At 37.9% G+C, this 11,124-nt stretch overlaps 1 long non-coding RNA gene across 1 annotated transcript in view; it reads left to right on the top strand.

Moving 5' to 3' along the window:
- Window positions 1–479: 479 nt before the first annotated feature.
- LOC104959761 (uncharacterized) overlaps window positions 480–11,124 on the top strand; it is an 11,411-nt gene continuing 766 nt past the window's right edge. Inside the window, exons 1-2 of the long non-coding RNA XR_799915.1 lie at window positions 480–489; window positions 4,850–4,855. This is a non-coding gene — a long non-coding RNA (uncharacterized lncRNA). The remainder of the gene's footprint in view (window positions 490–4,849; window positions 4,856–11,124) is intronic.

The raw sequence follows: 11,124 nt of genomic DNA, 5'->3' as shown, positions 1-11,124 counted from the left end.
GAGGTTTGAAAAGAGGTGCTGCAGCACAGACAGTATGAGAAAAATAAAGACCTTTTTGAACATTAAAGCATGGAGACATATCACAGTAGAGGCACAACATACAGAACCTGAAAATGAGCTTGATATCTCCTCTTTAAACAGGAAATCTGACTCCTTGAAAAAAAATCCATGCGCACAGAACCAGTGTTAGCACACACACTTTGTACGATGGATTTATGAGCTGTTACAACATACTTTAAATGGTAGGATTTAATAAAGCGCTTGTGATCTGGAGTCTTCTATCGTGCATTACAAGGAGTGCAGGTAATCCCATTGTTCCTACTAAATTACCTGACTCCGCACTCTGATGCAGTTTGCAACGATGAGATCGAAGCTCACTCTAACTTTGCTCCGTTCTCATCGTCTGGCTCGATCAGACGGTGGTAGAATAAAGCAGCAGAGTCTCTCTTGCCCTCAGGCAGCTGACCAAACACTTCTGATGAATATGTGGTGTTGTGTTGCATACTGATGAGAGACTCTGAACTTCAGTGCAACGGCCGCGGGTCCTCTGGGAAACGCAGGCCGGCTCTGAGGCAGAAACATTATTGATCTTAAGTTAAGTGTTCTTCAACATCCTTATGAGATTTAAACCCAGAGCGAAACTGCAGCTAACTAGTGGCTGCAGAGAGGCAATACTATATGCTGCCACCTTAAGCTCTGTTTTATTGTTTTCTAATAGATAAACTGCAGATCTTCTTTGTGGTTTGTGGCCATGTGATTTCAGTGTGGCAATTGCTTCTCTCACGCTTTTCTCTCTCTTGGGTTGCTATTGCTGTGGGGGAAATAATTAAATCAATGCTATTATTCTAGTTCTAGTATTAAAACCCTTTAATGGTCTAAACCAGTGGTTCCCAACCTTTTTTCCCAAGAGCCCCCCCACACACACACACACAAGGGGGGGGCGGGGGCGCAACAGCGGTAATTAAAGTTTCACAGTCTCAAAAATGCTACAACTACTGTCACAAACTGGATTGAATGTGAAGTATTTTGTTAAAGGAGGATGAAAGCGTAATTAAGGAGCACTATTGGAGTGACTTTGATGGTTATTGGACTCAGGATTAATTCATTTGGATGACTGAAGAAATTAAAGGAGGGCGCAAGTGGAAACAATTCACAAAGGGATTAAACTGTTTAAAACACATGCTCAAAGTAAACCGGATTTTGACGATGTGTTTATGTGGATTCAAAAGTCGTAAATAAATCGTAAATAATCTACAAAATGGAGGAGACCGATCTGATCGGAGCAACTGTGACAAATAATCCAACTGAAACCAGCATGGACAATGACTATGTTTTAAAAATGCGCTTATCCAGAAAAGCCTGGTTTGGACACTTTACGGGCAGAAGAAACATTTATATTAAAGAAAGAATTATACATTTCTGTCTTTTAATGCCTTTAATAGCTACTAACTTGAATTTGTATTCAAATTAATTCATCAATTATTTTAATATTTTATTGTAATGTAGAGACAAGGTTTTTAGTGACAATCATTTATTGCTTTACAATTATATGTATAAAAAAAAAAAAAAAAAAAGTCTAAATATGATATATATGCGAGCCCCCCAGGTTGGGAACCACTGGTCCAAACATCATGGGATTGAGAAATAAAATAACCTGCTATTGAGATAAATGGCTTTAGTTCACTGAATGTGAATGCATTGTGATTTTTATTTATTTATAAAGTTCCACATTGTGCAAATATGTAAACTTTAGCATCTCATAAATATAAATAGTACAATCTAGGAAACTGAGTACTGTAAATGTCTAGCAATCATTCTGAAATGTCAGGTGAGCATGTGTTAAATGTTTCACCATACATTATTCAAAAATGCAGTCCAATCTTAGTTTTTATATGAGCGCTGAGTTGGCTGTAGTAATTGGGCTTTAAACACCGATTTATTGAGTTGAATTAGTAAAACTACAACACATTTCAGATTCGACAAAGCGTGGTTTAAATATTACCTACTGTCATCACATCACGCTGCAGATAACCGGAACTATTAATGAGCTTTATGTCAGGCTGTTTCCTTATGGCTTCATTGGAATTAGTCTGCAATGACAGTCGCTGAGAGATTCAGATTCTTTTTTTTTAAGTGTGTGAATAGCTGCACTTAATCTACCAACAAGAATGTTTTCGAGCTTCTATACAAGTTATATATCTAGATGTAGATCTCTCTTAATCTGCTGAAGTAACTAAATGTCACTGTGTCCTGATTTTAACAACACATCTGAAATATTTGTATCCATTACAGACCAGTTGAAGCCCCTCATGTGCGATTAATCAGGGTTAGATCTGTGAAGCTGGCCCCATAACATATCTACAGTCCTTTTGACAAATGGTGTTTACACTTAGCAACCCAAACCAACTTCCCAGTGAAATTAAACTCCATTCATCACCTGCTTACAGCTTCCTCAGATGCACAGCGTGTATAGATCACAACCTCCTTATTTGGTCCAATTTCTAATTCAACATATATTTATAAAACAATAAAATAGAGCACAAGTTGATCTGTCGTAATAGCTCAGAAGCTCAGGTCTCCATTAGGCAATGCAATGATTTATATTGTGATGTGTATCAACCATTTAAATCATTATTTATATATTATACATCTCACCACATGAAGAAATGTCGTCGTAAATATAATCTTAGGTAATAACAAGACTACAATGTTTCAGTCCACATTGTGAACTGTGATCTAAAAGTGAAACCTAAACAAACAGTGTATTGCACAGTGTCTGATAGGACCTTGGAGAAGAGTTCGCCAAGATCATCTTGTCAGCTTCCATTCAGTGCATTGAGGTTTGTTATTTGATTTCACCATCAGGACAGATGGCTCTCCTGGAGCTGTTTTCCACGCCTTGTGTATGTGTGCTTGCTCATCCAGTCTACACATGCTCTGTGGACTTTTGAAAGGCAGTATCTAATCATCTGTTTTTTATGACAGTATCTCCTGAGGAATAGCTGAGGGAAGATAGGGTGGCGGGGCTCATGCTACGAGCCATCCGGAGCTTGTTACCAGAGGAAAATATGTACTCAGAAGATCAGGCAAAGAATTCTGGGTAAGTCCCACAAGATAGACCTGGGAAATTGAAAAGAGCTGTAAAGCGGCTGAAGTGGTTGTTGCAGTAGTAGACACATCAGTTGTTAGGCTTGTGGTGGTTGTAATAGTCACAGCAGTATCAGTAAACATCTGTGTGCATCTGCATGCGTCCATATTTAGGTATGTTTTTATTTATGAAATATGATATGTTTTTGACAAGACTCGTGTAATGGCATGGGGATGTGAGAAGCGGGCAGAAGTGGTATTAGCCACAGTGATTCATGGGTAAATGAGATTATTGCAGTCCTCCTGTCAGAGAGAGAGGAATGTATTAAACAAGCAGAGGACCTTAAGTGCTTTATGGAAGCACGCGCAGGGTTTCATCGCAGCTATAATAAAAGTGATAAATGGAAATTACCCAGACTGGGGCCAAATGATCACTGTGGTCCTTAGTGGAGCGGCAGCACACCTCGCTCAGGCCTGGACAAGCCTTGCGTCAGATTAATTATTGAGAGGGGTTCTATATCAGCTTGGGAAACACCACATCAATAAATGATGGTGTCATTTTAAACTAGAAGATGAAAATTGCAACAACTGAGCGAACGGTCCTAAAAGGTTACCGCTTCTACGCTAGGTAGTTCTCTAAGCTCCTGGGTAGCAGGTGACTAAGTGGAGGAAAATGGTTTCCTTGTCCTAACCTAAACAACGACAGCTTCTTTGGCGCCCAACTGCATTTTTGATCTATATGTATTTCAGTTCCTCACTGCGTGATCTTTATGCTGATTTTGACCGTTGCAAAAAGTGTTGCCTCCAAGGCTGCATCAGCAAAGCCTGAAAATGGCTTACTGTAATCTCATGATATGGTAATATGTACTTTGCATACTCATAGAAGAGAAAGACCGTAGTGGATGTGACTGTCAGTGATCAGCTGATTATCTCTCAACAAACCTTCTCAAACAAACTAATGGGAGCAATATATCAGTTATATTACAATGTCATCTGCAGACAGCTCGAGTATTATTCAGGCCCATTGTGTAAACATTTTGTCTAATTTCAAAGTAATGAACAAATGCTATGCCAACAACATAATGATGAATAGTAGGCCATTTGTAAAAGAAAATGCACTACAGCCTAAGGGTCTCATTGGGTGTCTCGGTATAATTAGCTAAACATGCAGGAAAATTCTAGTCTTTTTAAAGACTGGGAACAAACTATTTTCACTGGTAATTCTTTGAGGATGATTCATAATTATAGATTAGACTCACTCCTCTCAATGTAATTCCAGAAAACTGTATATGAGCCGATCTTTATTTGGCGGGCAGAGACATTACTTTAGACTTGGCTGTATATATGGTGGTGATTATTTCTTGCAACTCAGCATGGTGGCTACAGTATATTACATGTCCCCGGATTTAACCTCAACATAACTCAAGAAACATCTAATGCTGTGAGAATATCTGTTTTATGTTCCTGGGCTTTTGCACTGTAATCACTTTTATTGTACTTTCAAGTATTTTCACTCTTGAGCAGAACTTCAAAGCAGTAACATTGTAATAGCATTTTGTTTATACTTAAGGATGCAAACATTGGAGTCATAGTGTTACGGTAGAGCGAAGGAAGCAGGACCCAAATGCAGATTAAACTGATTATACCTTTATTTCAAGGATAACGAATAGAACTTGGACAAACAGAACACTCACCGGTGAACACAGTCAACAACAAAAGACGAACCAAGACTGAACACAGGAAGAGACAAGACTAAATACAGAGAGGGGTAATCACAGGACGAGAAACAGCCGGGCAGGGGAAGAGAAACACAAGGGCAACAGGTGAACACAATCAGACAATTAGACACACCAGGGAAACTAACGACAGGGAGGGAAAACACAGGAAGAAGGACCAAACAATATACACGGAGGAAAACACCCATAACCAGACATACAAAACTAAAAACGTGACACAACATGAGAATCGTGACACATAGTGTGTGTCTGATTCCAGATCAAAGATGTTTGCAAAGCATACATATAATAGTTTCTTAAAGGAATTAACATTTTGGAAATATGTTTTAATTCACTTCCCTGTTGAGAGTTAGATGGAGCCATGGACCCAGAGGCAGGAAGTGATGAGCTTATTTGAGCTTAGCATAAAGATTGGAAATGTTTTTGCAATCTTATGTTAAGTGTGTTAATCAAGGAGCTAAGAAGTGTTGGTAGATATCTTTTCTAACTTTGTACTGAGTGACTAGTTTCCTTCTGCTTTATTGTTCATGCTAAGCTAACGTCTGTTTCTAGCTCCATAGTTAGCACAAAGGCACGGGAATGATATGTGTTCTTCATAGTTGTATACAACAAAGTGAATATTTGTTTTTATTCACAGGTTGAACTACTACTTCAAAGATTAAGGACAAGAAAGTAAGGATTACACTTCTTTTCTAATATTACCACAAGATAGTTTCTCTCCCTTAGCAGAATAGCACATTATATAACTTCAAACATCCAAGTAAAGACAAAATCCCCTATGAGGAAAGTAGCTTCTCAATTTATAATGAAATCCCAACTCAAGGGAAAACAACATGCTTTCAGGTATGACATTACTTGACTAAACAGATAGCCCTATTTATCTTCCCTCACATGCCTGTAAACACTCCCTTAGGTACAAGACAGAAAGACAGTGATCCTCTTGAAAAGATGTTCGCTGTCAGCAGGCTGACATCTCACTGCTGTTGGTCTCAGAGATGCTGCTCTGCCTTTACAGTCAGCTCAGTTGAGTACATTATTTCCTGTTTAGATAGCAGCTCACAGTCCTTGGAGCTCCATTAAAGATATGCCACGATAGAGAAGTGTCCCTGAGAGAAACCCATTAGAGTTATGGGGGCAACCATACTCCTAACTGCTTTCACGCTATAACTGAAGAGACAGGAGAAAGCAATAAAATGGAAAAAGGAAGAGGGGAAAAATGATAAAGGATAAGAGAAAGCCAGAGTACAAAAAGGAAGGCAGCACAGGGTGTCTTGGTGCTCCAGTTGAGAAGTCTCTCAGGCTTTTCTCCAGGAAAAGGGCAGTGATGTGAACGACATCAAAAGAAGCCAAACCCCTGAGCACCTGTTCTTTATGTCCTTCCTTTAACCCCCGGCTCAAGGGACTGAGAACGCTCTAACAAAGAGTCCTTGAAGAGTCTTAAACTTCAGATGACATTTAGGTATTTTCTCGACATGCTTTGTTTCCTATTACATTATATTACATGTCATTAAGCTTACACTTTTTTCCAAAGCAACGTCCAATTAAACATGAAGTTACAAACTCAGAATAAGTAATCCTTATGATTACATAAGTTTGGCTTATTCAAATAAGCTAATGATTTTTAAGTGATACTCAGATATTAGTTATTTATTTTTCTTATTGGCAGTATAAACAGGAAATATCTGTGGACTTTCTGTTGTGCTGATATCACATATTTATTGTATCTTTGTATATCTTGCTTGCTTTAGCTGCCTTCTGGTGATTTCCAAACAAAACACGAGTACTTTCATTACAATAAATTGCCAGTCATACCCAAATGGAAAGCTAGGCCATTGCACAGCATGAAACATTGTCAAAGTCTACAGTAAGTCATGTTTACTCCTGGACTCCGATCAACTATAAGCAAACAGATGTAAAATTGCACTGACATTACTGGTATTGCTCATATTTCTGTTGACTTTACATCCAAACATTCTGACAACACATTCAAATCCAGGGCTTACTGTCAAGAAATAAAATCAAAAGTTAATGATGTGTACAAATCTTGAGCAAAAATCAGAAGAGAGCAAGCGTCTTTCACTCGTACGTTAATGGTCTGAACAATAAAAGAAACTGGAAATCAATTCAAAAAAAGAAAGAGTATTCAGACCAGGACAATGTTTCAAAGTCAAGTGGGTGTGCAGCTGAATGTTTGCTCCGCAGAGAAAGGTAAGAGCTGGCACTGAATCTGGCTTTCAAACAAAGACTGCAGCAATGCACATTTTCTCTGCACACTCATATTTAAACCTTTACAAACAATACATTTTTGAAGGTATGCCAACTAAAACACTGCATTGTTCTACAGCACTTTGTTTTGAGTTAACATCAGATGACTTATAAAAGTGTTCAGTGTTTCTTGCCCCAAGCATAGACACATATCTTTACCTGTACTGGTTTATGTAACAGATGCGTCAGCGGTATTTGAGAATCCAGTTTTTGCCTAAACTTCTTTCTCTTGTATCTGTACAATATGACTGGTATGGCATGAATAGATACACCAAGGACAGAGCATACAGAATTATTAACAAGATAGCTAGCTGTAGAAGCACATATGCATGCATCTCCATGTGCATTGACTCGTATGTCATAGTAGGGAAATTAGAATATCTGCACCTTGTGTTATAGGCCACTCCCACTGTCAAGCACACACACCTTACCCCCCCCATTTCAAATTATATAGCCTATATTATATATTGCACGTCTCCTGTACATTTTCTGGTAACAACCGGGTGCAGCCAATAAGTTACAGTTTCTTATTTTTGTTGAAATTACATTTGTGAAATGTTGTTCGCTGTGCTTAAAGTTCACATTTTTCAACTTTGACCTAGTTTACTGCTGACCTTTCGACACGCAACCAATCACATAACAGCTGTATGAAGCAGCGCAAGCTATCAAGTCAGGTACCCATAGAAACAAAACTTTATTAGCTTGAATAGCTGTTAAAATGCTACAACCTTGCGATGAGTAAAGGGAAAATTGTGTATAATGTGAGCGTATATCATCCAAAGCTTTTTAGAAACCATTAACAAGCAAATGTGAGGTACAAGGACGACTTGTATTGAGTAGTTGAAAGCTAAGAAACTTAAATCAGTCTGTCCTCATCAAGAAATACTATTAACGGTCTAATTCTGGGAAATCGGCCTACAGTTTAGTTGTATTTATATTACAGATAAGTAATGATGTCATTGTCAGTTTCAAAAAGCAAGTGAGTCGACTCTGGCCTCAAGATGTAAGTGACGCATGATTTTTCACACATTAAAGTATTACTGTCATTCTTAGCCGAGCCTTTTAAGAAATGAGCGGACATTTTAAATTGGATCCACTAAACTGTGCCAGAAATCTAGAACATTGGTCATGATCACAGGAGACATCCTGCAAATAGAAAAGTAATGTTCTCCATGATTTCATTTATTAGTCAGAGGTCTTCTGCATGAGACTTTATTCTTAGAGCTTGGTTAGACCCAAAACTTCAATTGCAAACCTTCCTGTTGGCTCGATTAAAGCTAAGCATTTACATTTTTGACTGAACCGAATAACAGAATGGTAGGATAACAATATATCAAACCATGCTTTGTAACCAACTATTTTCCTTCAGTTGCATTACTGCAAATAGACTCCTTTAAACCTGCACTAGCTCCAATTAAAATCTCATTACAGCAGAGCTTGCTACAGGGCAGGCACACAGACTCACACAAAATGCTTAGTTATGTTGGAAGAATAATATTGTCTTGCATGCATAATGGGTGGACTGGTTTCTCGAGAAGCCTCTGTGATTCTGACAAATAGGAATGGTGCGGTGTTCAACAAAATAACAATTGAATGTGAACATTTCATTTCATATCATGTTGCATGATATGTGGTGTTTAAATAATGCATTTATTAACCTTATGGTCTATTTTAAATGAGAGGTTTGCTGGGAAAAAGGGGCGACTCAGCTTGTTGTTACCCTACAGCTTCTATATGGAATAGTAACTTAGAAAAATATGAACGGTGAGTTCTGAATCAGCATAACAACTGACAGAACTTCAAACAGGATCTACCTGTCAAAAATGTACAGATTAAAACCTTTTGATTAGCTTTGAAATCAGCAAATGACAAGTAATTCTCCTTAACGCACAAAACAATTACCAATTCAAAACAAATCACGATACAACAGCTGCTGTGTAGGACAGTGTAAATGTTTACACATGTAGAAATGACACAACTGGTTTGATTGACCCACAGCTTGGTGAGGCAGTAGTATATACATATGGTATAATGAAGTTTCTATAAGACACTTTTTAGTTTCTCAGAAAATAGAGGCTGTTTGAGTTAGTTGCTTTGTATCTTAGCATACTTTTTGTGACCTTTGGTTAAAAAATAATGATTCCCTTGATTTTCAATTCAAAAGCAGTATCAATGGAAACAATAGTGTTGATGGTGCTAATGCTAACCATACAATACAAAGTGGCAAATAAGTGGTTTGAAAGCGGAGGGTTTTCTAATGGAGGTAAATGCCCTCAGGTCACATAACCAACAACTACTCAGCTTCTTAGGCCGGATAATGGCAGTCCATAATACAAGATTAACTGAAAGAGCACTGCTAACATTTAAGTTGTTATTACTTGGCTGAGCAACCAGTTCACACACCATGAAAAGGTAAGTGGTCAGATTTCCTCTGCAAGATTGTGGATGAATCAGATATTGAACAATGCTACAAAAAGTATTGGTGAAAGAGACATTTTACTTAAGTGTAGAAATAGAAGTCCTTGCACTCAAGATATTACTTAGTGAAAACACAACATTATTAACATTAGAATATACCTAAAGTAAAAGCACTTTTTAATGCATAAGGGCTAATACAGTCACAGTGATGATGATCATAATGATATATATTACAGGATTATAATCATTGATGCATTCATGTGAAAACCAGTGTAATGTCCCAGATGGTAAAAGCAGATCATTACTTTAAAGTGATTTACTTTATAGCATCTTTCTAGAAAAGAAAGGATGGAAATGATTTCCCTCAGAGGCGTACCTTGCGAACAGGCAAGGCAGGCAACTGCTTGGGGCCCCGGACCAGAAGGGGCCCCCCAAAGAAGGTATACAGGGTTCCTACACTTTTCCATCAATGATTTTCAATGACTTTCCCATGACCTTTACCTAATTTTCCATGACCAAAAAAATGACTCGGAATGTTTTTTTTTAACATGGAACAGGAAAATAAGGTCTGCATATGAAACATGTTATGCCTATCTAAACAGTTAAATGCCATTTTACTTTTCATTACTATACGATACAGTATTTATTATCATTATAGTATTACTATTTCGGCGATTAGCTAAAATATAAATTATATTTGATGCAACTTTAGTTCAATTTCCATGACTTTTCCAAAACTTTGGGAAAAATATGGTTTTCCATAACTTTTCCAGGGCCTGGAATTAGCATTTTTAATTTCCATGACTTTTCCAGGTCTTTAATGACCGTAAGAACCCTGGGTATATTAAGAAGGTCCACAGCAACGACAACATGAAACACCCTTTAATTTACTGCAACGACATTTCGAGAAACCCCCTCAAGGCGGCCCCATGCATAACGCGCCGTAAAATGTTGCTTCTCATCGAGGGGCCCCCAGTGAATGTTTGCCTAGGGCCCCCCACCGACTCTAGGATCCCCACTGATTCCCCTCAATCATCAAGTATGACCTACCTTCTGGAATAAAGTACAGAAGGAGCTGAAACTGTCAGATTGTATCACTATGGGGGAATTCAAGTCCATCTTAAAAGGACAGAGAACAATAATCCATTGTTTCTTTCATTTGCATATTGACTGGATAATGTGCCATTTAATTTGTGTTTTACGACCACTGTCTGCTTTTATTGTCTGTTTTTTATCTGTTGTAACTTTGTTCATGCTGCCCTTCTTGGCCAGGTCGCTCTTGAAAAAGAGATTTTAATCTCAATGAGACTTTGTACCTGGTTAAATAAAGGATATATACAGTTGCAAGAAAAAGTATATGAACCCTTTGGAACTACCTGGATTTCTGCATAAATTGGTCATAAAATGTGTTCTGATCTTCATCTAAGTCACAACAATAGACAAACACAGTCTGCTTAAGCTAAAACCACACAAACAATTATATGTTTTTATGTTTTTATTGAACACACCATGTAAACATTCACAGTACAGGGTGGAAAAAGTATGTGAACCCTTGGATTTAATAACTAGGTTGATCCTCCTTTGGCAGCAATAACCTCAACCAAACGTTTCCTAATAG

Source organism: Notothenia coriiceps, unplaced genomic scaffold, assembly GCF_000735185.1.
Source record: "Notothenia coriiceps isolate Sejong01 unplaced genomic scaffold, NC01 NC01_scaffold00031008, whole genome shotgun sequence".
NCBI classification, from domain to species: Eukaryota; Metazoa; Chordata; class Actinopteri; order Perciformes; family Nototheniidae; genus Notothenia; species Notothenia coriiceps.
Note: the sequence above shows the minus strand (reverse complement) of the source record. Positions and strands in the feature narration are given on the sequence as shown.